Raw genomic sequence first — 11594 nt, 5'->3', positions numbered from 1 at the left:
TTACTGATCACTTTTAATGTGGTAAGTCGGCCAGAAAACAAGTGGCAGCCAAAACAGTGGAGGAGGGGGGATTGGCCAAAAACGCTGACCCCGGGGTCAAGGAAATGGCCGTTTTGGGAGCCCACGCAAAACTGCCTCTTTTTTGCCTCATCCACCTCCAGACCTGTTGGGAAACAGTTACTGATCACTTTTAATGTGGTAAGTCGGCCAGAAAACAAGTGGCAGCCAAAACAGTGGAGGAGGGGGGATTGGCCAAAAACGCTGACCCCGGGGTCAAGGAAATGGCCGTTTTGGGAGCCCACGCAAAACTGCCTCTTTTTTGCCTCATCCACCTCCAGACCTGTTGGGAAACAGTTACTGATCACTTTTAATGTGGTAAGTCGGCCAGAAAACAAGTGGCAGCCAAAACAGTGGAGGAGGGGGGATTGGCCAAAAACGTTGACCCCGGGGTCAAGGAAATGGCCGTTTTGGGAGCCCACGCAAAACTGCCTCTTTTTTGCCTCATCCACCTCCAGACCTGTTGGGAAACAGTTACTGATCACTTTTAATGTGGTAAGTCGGCCAGAAAACAAGTGGCAGCCAAAACAGTGGAGGAGGGGGGATTGGCCAAAAACGCTGACCCCGGGGTCAAGGAAATGGCCAGTTTTGGGAGCCCACGCAAAACTGCCTCTTTTTTGCCTCATCCACCTCCAGACCTGTTGGGAAACAGTTACTGATCACTTTTAATGTGGTAAGTCGGCCAGAAAACAAGTGGCAGCCAAAACAGTGGAGGAGGGGGGATTGGCCAAAAACGCTGACCCCGGGGTCAAGGAAATGGCCGTTTTGGGAGCCCACGCAAAACTGCCTCTTTTTTGCCTCATCCACCTCCAGACCTGTTGGGAAACAGTTACTGATCACTTTTAATGTGGTAAGTCGGCCAGAAAACAAGTGGCAGCCAAAACAGTGGAGGAGGGGGGATTGGCCAAAAACGCTGACCCCGGGGTCAAGGAAATGGCCGTTTTGGGAGCCCACGCAAAACTGCCTCTTTTTTGCCTCATCCACCTCCAGACCTGTTGGAAACAGTTACTGATCACTTTTAATGTGGTAAGTCGGCCAGAAAACAAGTGGCAGCCAAAACAGTGGAGGAGGGGGGATTGGCCAAAAACGCTGACCCCGGGGTCAAGGAAATGGCCGTTTTGGGAGCCCACGCAAAACTGCCTCTTTTTTGCCTCATCCACCTCCAGACCTGTTGGGAAACAGTTACTGATCACTTTTAATGTGGTAAGTCGGCCAGAAAACAAGTGGCAGCCAAAACAGTGGAGGAGGGGGGATTGGCCAAAAACGCTGACCCCGGGGTCAAGGAAATGGCCGTTTTGGGAGCCCACGCAAAACTGCCTCTTTTTTGCCTCATCCACCTCCAGACCTGTTGGGAAACAGTTACTGATCACTTTTAATGTGGTAAGTCGGCCAGAAAACAAGTGGCAGCCAAAACAGTGGAGGAGGGGGGATTGGCCAAAAACGCTGACCCCGGGTCAAGGAAATGGCCGTTTTGGGAGGGGACGCAAAACTGCCTCTTTTTTGCCTCATCCACCTCCAGACCTGTTGGGAAACAGTTACTGATCACTTTTAATGTGGTAAGTCGGCCAGAAAACAAGTGGCAGCCAAAACAGTGGAGGAGGGGGATTGGCCAAAAACGCTGACCCCGGGGTCAAGGAAATGGCCGTTTTGGGAGCCCACGCAAAACTGCCTCTTTTTTGCCTCATCCACCTCCAGACCTGTTGGGAAACAGTTACTGATCACTTTTAATGTGGTAAGTCGGCCAGAAAACAAGTGGCAGCCAAAACAGTGGAGGAGGGGGGATTGGCCAAAAGCGCTGACCCCGGGGTCAAGGAAATGGCCGTTTTGGGAGCCCACGCAAAACTGCCTCTTTTTTGCCTCATCCACCTCCAGACCTGTTGGGAAACAGTTACTGATCACTTTTAATGTGGTAAGTCGGCCAGAAAACAAGTGGCAGCCAAAACAGTGGAGGAGGGGGGATTGGCCAAAAACGCTGACCCCGGGGTCAAGGAAATGGCCGTTTTGGGAGGGGACGCAAAACTGCCTCTTTTTTGCCTCATCCACCTCCAGACCTGTTGGGAAACAGTTACTGATCACTTTTAATGTGGTAAGTCGGCCAGAAAACAAGTGGCAGCCAAAACAGTGGAGGAGGGGGGATTGGCCAAAAACGCTGACCCCGGGGTCAAGGAAATGGCCGTTTTGGGAGCCCACGCAAAACTGCTCTTTTTTGCCTCATCCACCTCCAGACCTGTTGGGAAACAGTTACTGATCACTTTTAATGTGGTAAGTCGGCCAGAAAACAAGTGGCAGCCAAAACAGTGGAGGAGGGGGGATTGGCCAAAAACGCTGACCCCGGGGTCAAGGAAATGGCCGTTTTGGGAGCCCACGCAAAACTGCCTCTTTTTTGCCTCATCCACCTCCAGACCTGTTGGGAAACAGTTACTGATCACTTTTAATGTGGTAAGTCGGCCAGAAAACAAGTGGCAGCCAAAACAGTGGAGGAGGGGGGATTGGCCAAAAACGCTGACCCCGGGGTCAAGGAAATGGCCGTTTTGGGAGCCCACGCAAAACTGCCTCTTTTTTGCCTCATCCACCTCCAGACCTGTTGGGAAACAGTTACTGATCACTTTTAATGTGGTAAGTCGGCCAGAAAACAAGTGGCAGCCAAAACAGTGGAGGAGGGGGGATTGGCCAAAAACGCTGACCCCGGGGTCAAGGAAATGGCCGTTTTGGGAGCCCACGCAAAACTGCCTCTTTTTTGCCTCATCACCTCCAGACCTGTTGGGAAACAGTTACTGATCACTTTTAATGTGATAAGTCGGCCAGAAAACAAGTGGCAGCCAAAACAGTGGAGGAGGGGGGATTGGCCAAAAACGCTGACCCCGGGGTCAAGGAAATGGCCGTTTTGGGAGCCCACGCAAAACAGCCTCTTTTTGCCTCATCCACCTCCAGACCTGTTGGGAAACAGTTACTGATCACTTTTAATGTGGTAAGTCGGCCAGAAAACAAGTCGGCAGCCAAAACAGTGGAGGAGGGGGGATTGGCCAAAAACGCTGACCCCGGGGTCAAGGAAATGGCCATTTTGGGAGGGGACGCAAAACTGCCTCTTTTTTGCCTCATCCACCTCCAGACCTGTTGGGAAACAGTTACTGATCACTTTTAATGTGGTAAGTCGGCCAGAAAACAAGTGGCAGCCAAAACAGTGGAGGAGGGGGGATTGGCCAAAAACGCTGACCCCGGGGTCAAGGAAATGGCCGTTTTGGGAGCCCACGCAAAACTGCCTCTTTTTTGCCTCATCCACCTCCAGACCTGTTGGGAAACAGTTACTGATCACTTTTAATGTGGTAAGTCGGCCAGAAAACAAGTGGCAGCCAAAACAGTGGAGGAGGGGGGATTGGCCAAAAACGCTGACCCCGGGGTCAAGGAAATGGCCGTTTTGGGAGCCCACGCAAAACTGCCTCTTTTTTGCCTCATCCACCTCCAGACCTGTTGGGAAACAGTTACTGATCACTTTTAATGTGGTAAGTCGGCCAGAAAACAAGTGGCAGCCAAAACAGTGGAGGAGGGGGGATTGGCCAAAAACGCTGACCCCGGGGTCAAGGAAATGGCCGTTTTGGGAGCCCACGCAAAACTGCCTCTTTTTTGCCTCATCCACCTCCAGACCTGTTGGAAACAGTTACTGATCACTTTTAATGTGGTAAGTCGGCCAGAAAACAAGTGGCAGCCAAAACAGTGGAGGAGGGGGGATTGGCCAAAAACGCTGACCCCGGGGTCAAGGAAATGGCCGTTTTGGGAGCCCACGCAAAACTGCCTCTTTTTTGCCTCATCCACCTCCAGACCTGTTGGGAAACAGTTACTGATCACTTTTAATGTGGTAAGTCGGCCAGAAAACAAGTGGCAGCCAAAACAGTGGAGGAGGGGGATTGGCCAAAAACCTTGACCCCGGGGTCAAGGAAATTGCCGTTTTGGGAGCCCACGCAAAACTGCTCTTTTTTGCCTCATCCACCTCCAGACCTGTTGGGAAACAGTTACTGATCACTTTTAATGTGGTAAGTCGGCCAGAAAACAAGTGGCAGCCAAAACAGTGAGGAGGGGGGATTGGCCAAAAACGCTGACCCCGGGGTCAAGGAAATGGCCGTTTTGGGAGCCCACGCAAAACTGCCTCTTTTTTGCCTCATCCACCTCCAGACCTGTTGGGAAACAGTTACTGATCACTTTTAATGTGGTAAGTCGGCCAGAAAACAAGTGGCAGCCAAAACAGTGGAGGAGGGGGATTGGCCAAAAACGCTGACCCGGGGTCAAGGAAATGGCCGTTTTGGGAGCCCACGCAAAACTGCCTCTTTTTTGCCTCATCCACCTCCAGACCTGTTGGGAAACAGTTACTGATCACTTTTAATGTGGTAAGTCGGCCAGAAAACAAGTGGCAGCCAAAACAGTGGAGGAGGGGGGATTGGCCAAAAACGCTGACCCCGGGGTCAAGGAAATGGCCGTTTTGGGAGCCCACGCAAAACTGCCTCTTTTTTGCCTCATCCACCTCCAGACCTGTTGGGAAACAGTTACTGATCACTTTTAATGTGGTAAGTCGGCCAGAAAACAAGTGGCAGCCAAAACAGTGGAGGAGGGGGGATTGGCCAAAAACGCTGACCCCGGGGTCAAGGAAATGGCCGTTTTGGGAGCCCACGCAAAACTGCCTCTTTTTTGCCTCATCCACCTCCAGACCTGTTGGGAAACAGTTACTGATCACTTTTAATGTGGTAAGTCGGCCAGAAAACAAGTGGCAGCCAAAACAGTGGAGGAGGGGGGATTGGCCAAAAACGCTGACCCCGGGGTCAAGGAAATGGCCGTTTTGGGAGCCCACGCAAAACTGCCTCTTTTTTGCCTCATCCACCTCCAGACCTGTTGGGAAACAGTTACTGATCACTTTTAATGTGGTAAGTCGGCCAGAAAACAAGTGGCAGCCAAAACAGTGGAGGAGGGGGGATTGGCCAAAAACGCTGACCCCGGGGTCAAGGAAATGGCCGTTTTGGGAGGGGACGCAAAACTGCCTCTTTTTTGCCTCATCCACCTCCAGACCTGTTGGGAAACAGTTACTGATCACTTTTAATGTGGTAAGTCGGCCAGAAAACAAGTGGCAGCCAAAACAGTGGAGGAGGGGGGATTGGCCAAAAACGCTGACCCCGGGGTCAAGGAAATGGCCGTTTTGGGAGCCCACGCAAAACTGCCTCTTTTTTGCCTCATCCACCTCCAGACCTGTTGGGAAACAGTTACTGATCACTTTTAATGTGGTAAGTCGGCCAGAAAACAAGTGGCAGCCAAAACAGTGGAGGAGGGGGGATTGGCCAAAAGCGCTGACCCCGGGGTCAAGGAAATGGCCGTTTTGGGAGCCCACGCAAAACTGCCTCTTTTTTGCCTCATCCACCTCCAGACCTGTTGGGAAACAGTTACTGATCACTTTTAATGTGGTAAGTCGGCCAGAAAACAAGTGGCAGCCAAAACAGTGGAGGAGGGGGGATTGGCCAAAAGCGCTGACCCCGGGGTCAAGGAAATGGCCGTTTTGGGAGGGGACGCAAAACTGCCTCTTTTTTGCCTCATCCACCTCCAGACCTGTTGGGAAACAGTTACTGATCACTTTTAATGTGGTAAGTCGGCCAGAAAACAAGTGGCAGCCAAAACAGTGGAGGAGGGGGGATTGGCCAAAAGCGCTGACCCCGGGGTCAAGGAAATGGCCGTTTTGGGAGCCCACGCAAAACTGCCTCTTTTTTGCCTCATCCACCTCCAGACCTGTTGGGAAACAGTTACTGATCACTTTTAATGTGGTAAGTCGGCCAGAAAACAAGTGGCAGCCAAAACAGTGGAGGAGGGGGGATTGGCCAAAAACGCTGACCCCGGGGTCAAGGAAATGGCCGTTTTGGGAGCCCACGCAAAACTGCCTCTTTTTTGCCTCATCCACCTCCAGACCTGTTGGGAAACAGTTACTGATCACTTTTAATGTGGTAAGTCGGCCAGAAAACAAGTGGCAGCCAAAACAGTGGAGGAGGGGGGATTGGCCAAAAACGCTGACCCCGGGGTCAAGGAAATGGCCGTTTTGGGAGCCCACGCAAAACTGCCTCTTTTTTGCCTCATCCACCTCCAGACCTGTTGGGAAACAGTTACTGATCACTTTTAATGTGGTAAGTCGGCCAGAAAACAAGTGGCAGCCAAAACAGTGGAGGAGGGGGGATTGGCCAAAAACGCTGACCCCGGGGTCAAGGAAATGGCCGTTTTGGGAGCCCACGCAAAACTGCCTCTTTTTTGCCTCATCCACCTCCAGACCTGTTGGGAAACAGTTACTGATCACTTTTAATGTGGTAAGTCGGCCAGAAAACAAGTGGCAGCCAAAACAGTGGAGGAGGGGGGATTGGCCAAAAACGCTGACCCCGGGGTCAAGGAAATGGCCGTTTTGGGAGCCCACGCAAAACTGCCTGTTTTTTGCCTCATCCACCTCCAGACCTGTTGGGAAACAGTTACTGATCACTTTTAATGTGGTAAGTCGGCCAGAAAACAAGTGGCAGCCAAAACAGTGGAGGAGGGGGGATTGGCCAAAAACGCTGACCCCGGGGTCAAGGAAATGGCCGTTTTGGGAGGGGACGCAAAACTGCCTCTTTTTTGCCTCATCCACCTCCAGACCTGTTGGGAAACAGTTACTGATCACTTTTAATGTGGTAAGTCGGCCAGAAAACAAGTGGCAGCCAAAACAGTGGAGGAGGGGGGATTGGCCAAAAACGCTGACCCCGGGGTCAAGGAAATGGCCGTTTTGGGAGGGGACGCAAAACTGCCTCTTTTTTGCCTCATCCACCTCCAGACCTGTTGGGAAACAGTTACTGATCACTTTTAATGTGGTAAGTCGGCCAGAAAACAAGTGGCAGCCAAAACAGTGGAGGAGGGGGGATTGGCCAAAAACGCTGACCCCGGGGTCAAGGAAATGGCCGTTTTGGGAGCCCACGCAAAACTGCCTCTTTTTTGCCTCATCCACCTCCAGACCTGTTGGGAAACAGTTACTGATCACTTTTAATGTGGTAAGTCGGCCAGAAAACAAGTGGCAGCCAAAACAGTGGAGGAGGGGGGATTGGCCAAAAACGCTGACCCCGGGGTCAAGGAAATGGCCGTTTTGGGAGCCCACGCAAAACTGCCTCTTTTTTGCCTCATCCACCTCCAGACCTGTTGGGAAACAGTTACTGATCACTTTTAATGTGGTAAGTCGGCCAGAAAACAAGTGGCAGCCAAAACAGTGGAGGAGGGGGGATTGGCCAAAAACGCTGACCCCGGGGTCAAGGAAATGGCCGTTTTGGGAGCCCACGCAAAACTGCCTCTTTTTTGCCTCATCCACCTCCAGACCTGTTGGGAAACAGTTACTGATCACTTTTAATGTGGTAAGTCGGCCAGAAAACAAGTGGCAGCCAAAACAGTGGAGGAGGGGGGATTGGCCAAAAACGCTGACCCCGGGGTCAAGGAAATGGCCGTTTTGGGAGGGGACGCAAAACTGCCTCTTTTTTGCCTCATCCACCTCCAGACCTGTTGGGAAACAGTTACTGATCACTTTTAATGTGGTAAGTCGGCCAGAAAACAAGTGGCAGCCAAAACAGTGGAGGAGGGGGGATTGGCCAAAAACGCTGACCCCGGGGTCAAGGAAATGGCCGTTTTGGGAGCCCACGCAAAACTGCCTCTTTTTTGCCTCATCCACCTCCAGACCTGTTGGGAAACAGTTACTGATCACTTTTAATGTGGTAAGTCGGCCAGAAAACAAGTGGCAGCCAAAACAGTGGAGGAGGGGGGATTGGCCAAAAACGCTGACCCCGGGGTCAAGGAAATGGCCGTTTTGGGAGCCCACGCAAAACTGCCTCTTTTTTGCCTCATCCACCTCCAGACCTGTTGGGAAACAGTTACTGATCACTTTTAATGTGGTAAGTCGGCCAGAAAACAAGTGGCAGCCAAAACAGTGGAGGAGGGGGGATTGGCCAAAAACGCTGACCCCGGGGTCAAGGAAATGGCCGTTTTGGGAGGGGACGCAAAACTGCCTCTTTATTGCCTCATCCACCTCCAGACCTGTTGGGAAACAGTTACTGATCACTTTTAATGTGGTAAGTCGGCCAGAAAACAAGTGGCAGCCAAAACAGTGGAGGAGGGGGGATTGGCCAAAAACGCTGACCCCGGGGTCAAGGAAATGGCCGTTTTGGGAGGGGACGCAAAACTGCCTCTTTTTTGCCTCATCCACCTCCAGACCTGTTGGGAAACAGTTACTGATCACTTTTAATGTGGTAAGTCGGCCAGAAAACAAGTGGCAGCCAAAACAGTGGAGGAGGGGGGATTGGCCAAAAACGCTGACCCCGGGGTCAAGGAAATGGCCGTTTTGGGAGGGGACGCAAAACTGCCTCTTTTTTGCCTCATCCACCTCCAGACCTGTTGGGAAACAGTTACTGATCACTTTTAATGTGGTAAGTCGGCCAGAAAACAAGTGGCAGCCAAAACAGTGGAGGAGGGGGGATTGGCCAAAAACGCTGACCCCGGGGTCAAGGAAATGGCCGTTTTGGGAGGGGACGCAAAACTGCCTCTTTTTTGCCTCATCCACCTCCAGACCTGTTGGGAAACAGTTACTGATCACTTTTAATGTGGTAAGTCGGCCAGAAAACAAGTGGCAGCCAAAACAGTGGAGGAGGGGGGATTGGCCAAAAACGCTGACCCCGGGGTCAAGGAAATGGCCGTTTTGGGAGCCCACGCAAAACTGCCTCTTTTTTGCCTCATCCACCTCCAGACCTGTTGGGAAACAGTTACTGATCACTTTTAATGTGGTAAGTCGGCCAGAAAACAAGTGGCAGCCAAAACAGTGGAGGAGGGGGGATTGGCCAAAAACGCTGACCCCGGGGTCAAGGAAATGGCCGTTTTGGGAGGGGACGCAAAACTGCCTCTTTTTTGCCTCATCCACCTCCAGACCTGTTGGGAAACAGTTACTGATCACTTTTAATGTGGTAAGTCGGCCAGAAAACAAGTGGCAGCCAAAACAGTGGAGGAGGGGGGATTGGCCAAAAACGCTGACCCCGGGGTCAAGGAAATGGCCGTTTTGGGAGGGGACGCAAAACTGCCTCTTTTTTGCCTCATCCACCTCCAGACCTGTTGGGAAACAGTTACTGATCACTTTTAATGTGGTAAGTCGGCCAGAAAACAAGTGGCAGCCAAAACAGTGGAGGAGGGGGGATTGGCCAAAAACGCTGACCCCGGGGTCAAGGAAATGGCCGTTTTGGGAGCCCACGCAAAACTGCCTCTTTTTTGCCTCATCCACCTCCAGACCTGTTGGGAAACAGTTACTGATCACTTTTAATGTGGTAAGTCGGCCAGAAAACAAGTGGCAGCCAAAACAGTGGAGGAGGGGGGATTGGCCAAAAACGCTGACCCTGGGGTCAAGGAAATGGCCGTTTTGGGAGCCCACGCAAAACTGCCTCTTTTTTGCCTCATCCACCTCCAGACCTGTTGGGAAACAGTTACTGATCACTTTTAATGTGGTAAGTCGGCCAGAAAACAAGTGGCAGCCAAAACAGTGGAGGAGGGGGGATTGGCCAAAAACGCTGACCCCGGGGTCAAGGAAATGGCCGTTTTGGGAGCCCACGCAAAACTGCCTCTTTTTTGCCTCATCCACCTCCAGACCTGTTGGGAAACAGTTACTGATCACTTTTAATGTGGTAAGTCGGCCAGAAAACAAGTGGCAGCCAAAACAGTGGAGGAGGGGGGATTGGCCAAAAACGCTGACCCCGGGGTCAAGGAAATGGCCGTTTTGGGAGGGGACGCAAAACTGCTGTTACTGATCACTTTTAACTGACAAACACAATCTAATTGTTTTTGCTGAAAATGAAGTTGCCATGTGTACCAATAGTGAGCTAGCACTTTTGTGTCTACAGCATTCTTGCTACAACCTTGCAGGGAATTACTTAGAAAAGTCAGATTTTTTTTAGCCCATGTGATCAAGTTCAGTCAACACTATGCATACTTGGTACCGCTGAAAAATAAGCGGCCTCAGTAACAACTGGAGGACTAACTCACAGGGTAATGGATTGATGCATAATGAGGAGAGGCAGACCACACACCAGCCGTGTGTCAAACGAATGGTGATGACCTGAGACGAGCTCTGAAGGCTCCTGTGATTTTCCCATCTGGATGTACCATTACCTCGGTGGGGGATCTCTAATACTGTCATCAGATTTAATGGTTGATTTCCTCCCCTGTGTTCCCCTCCAGGTGTGGCCACCCTCCTCACAGACTGGCCCATCCACAATTCATGAGAGGAAACTGATGCCATCACAATGGCCTGTATAGAGAGAAAGAACGAAGCACGTCTGGTTTACCTGCTGAACTGTGCAGTTAGAAATGAAAGCAAAGCTCGATGGGACTACTGATAGTAAGGTTGTAAAAAGAGGACGTTGTGGTGTGACCAGAGCACTAGATCGAGCAGGAAGCTTGCCAGGTTAACATAATGAAGTGAAAACATGGGGGCCCAGAGAGGGAACACACAAGGACTTGTTTCCCCTGGGTGTGAATGTTTAGAGCACACCACTGACCCTCTCTATTTTTCTATTCTTATCTGATAAGCTGGAGGTCAATGGTGAAAAGTGAAGGCTGTGTCAAGGCCTTAGGGAGTGTGTGGGTGTGTATATGCATGTGTTTGTGTGTGTTTGTGTGTGTGTGTGTGTGTGTGTGTGTGTGTGTGTTCTTGTATTGTCATGTAGGGAAAATATGTTATGAGTCAATGACAGAATTATTGATGTGTTAGTAGTTGAGGCCATAAGGTTACATGCTTCTTCATCAGTGATAAAGTACAGTCATGCCTGGGTTGGACATGTTATATATGAATATCATACGCGGTTTGTGTCATTCAGCATTTTTATGCAAAGAAAGGACATGAATATAAATGTGTTTGCGTCTGAGTCGCAGAAAAGTCCAAAGTCCTTTCTCAATTACTGATTGATGAAATACAAGCCCCTGCATGCTGTCACCTGAGAGGGCTGACAGGAGTTTCAGTGTATCATGTATTTTGTCTCTTCTGTCCAAATGTGAGCATTCACTTCATGTCTCATCCAAACCAATGTGAGGAAAATGTGCATTACAGCCCTCTGTTCAATGTCAATATGCTCTAAGTGGAGTGGACAGCATGCTTGCTCCCTCAGACATTTACACTATGCAGTAATTCACAACATACTCTCATGGGCCACAAGGCAGGAGTATATATAGGCCCCTCTAACATTTCCCTCACGTTCTGAGGCCGGTGGGGAGACTGACTGGGAAGCACTTCTCCAGTGGACACTAGCACTGTATTTATAGCAGCTGAGGTCAGGGCAGGAGAGGCATGTGGGGTGGCCGTCTTCAACCTAGCCATGTTAAGTGATGCTGAGGCCGCAGGGGTGGAGCAATGACATGTCATTCCATTCTAAATCCAAACCTTCATGTTTATGACAATAGTAGCCTGACCACGAGTCGCAAAATAGTGCGCAGAGCGGCCTCTTTGAAGTCCTCTGAGCCATGCACTTTTAAATACT

Source organism: Pempheris klunzingeri, chromosome 20, assembly GCF_042242105.1.
Source record: "Pempheris klunzingeri isolate RE-2024b chromosome 20, fPemKlu1.hap1, whole genome shotgun sequence".
In the NCBI taxonomy this organism is placed as follows: Eukaryota; Metazoa; Chordata; class Actinopteri; order Acropomatiformes; family Pempheridae; genus Pempheris; species Pempheris klunzingeri.
The sequence above is the reverse complement of the archived record's forward strand: the minus strand, read 5'-3'. Positions refer to the sequence as shown.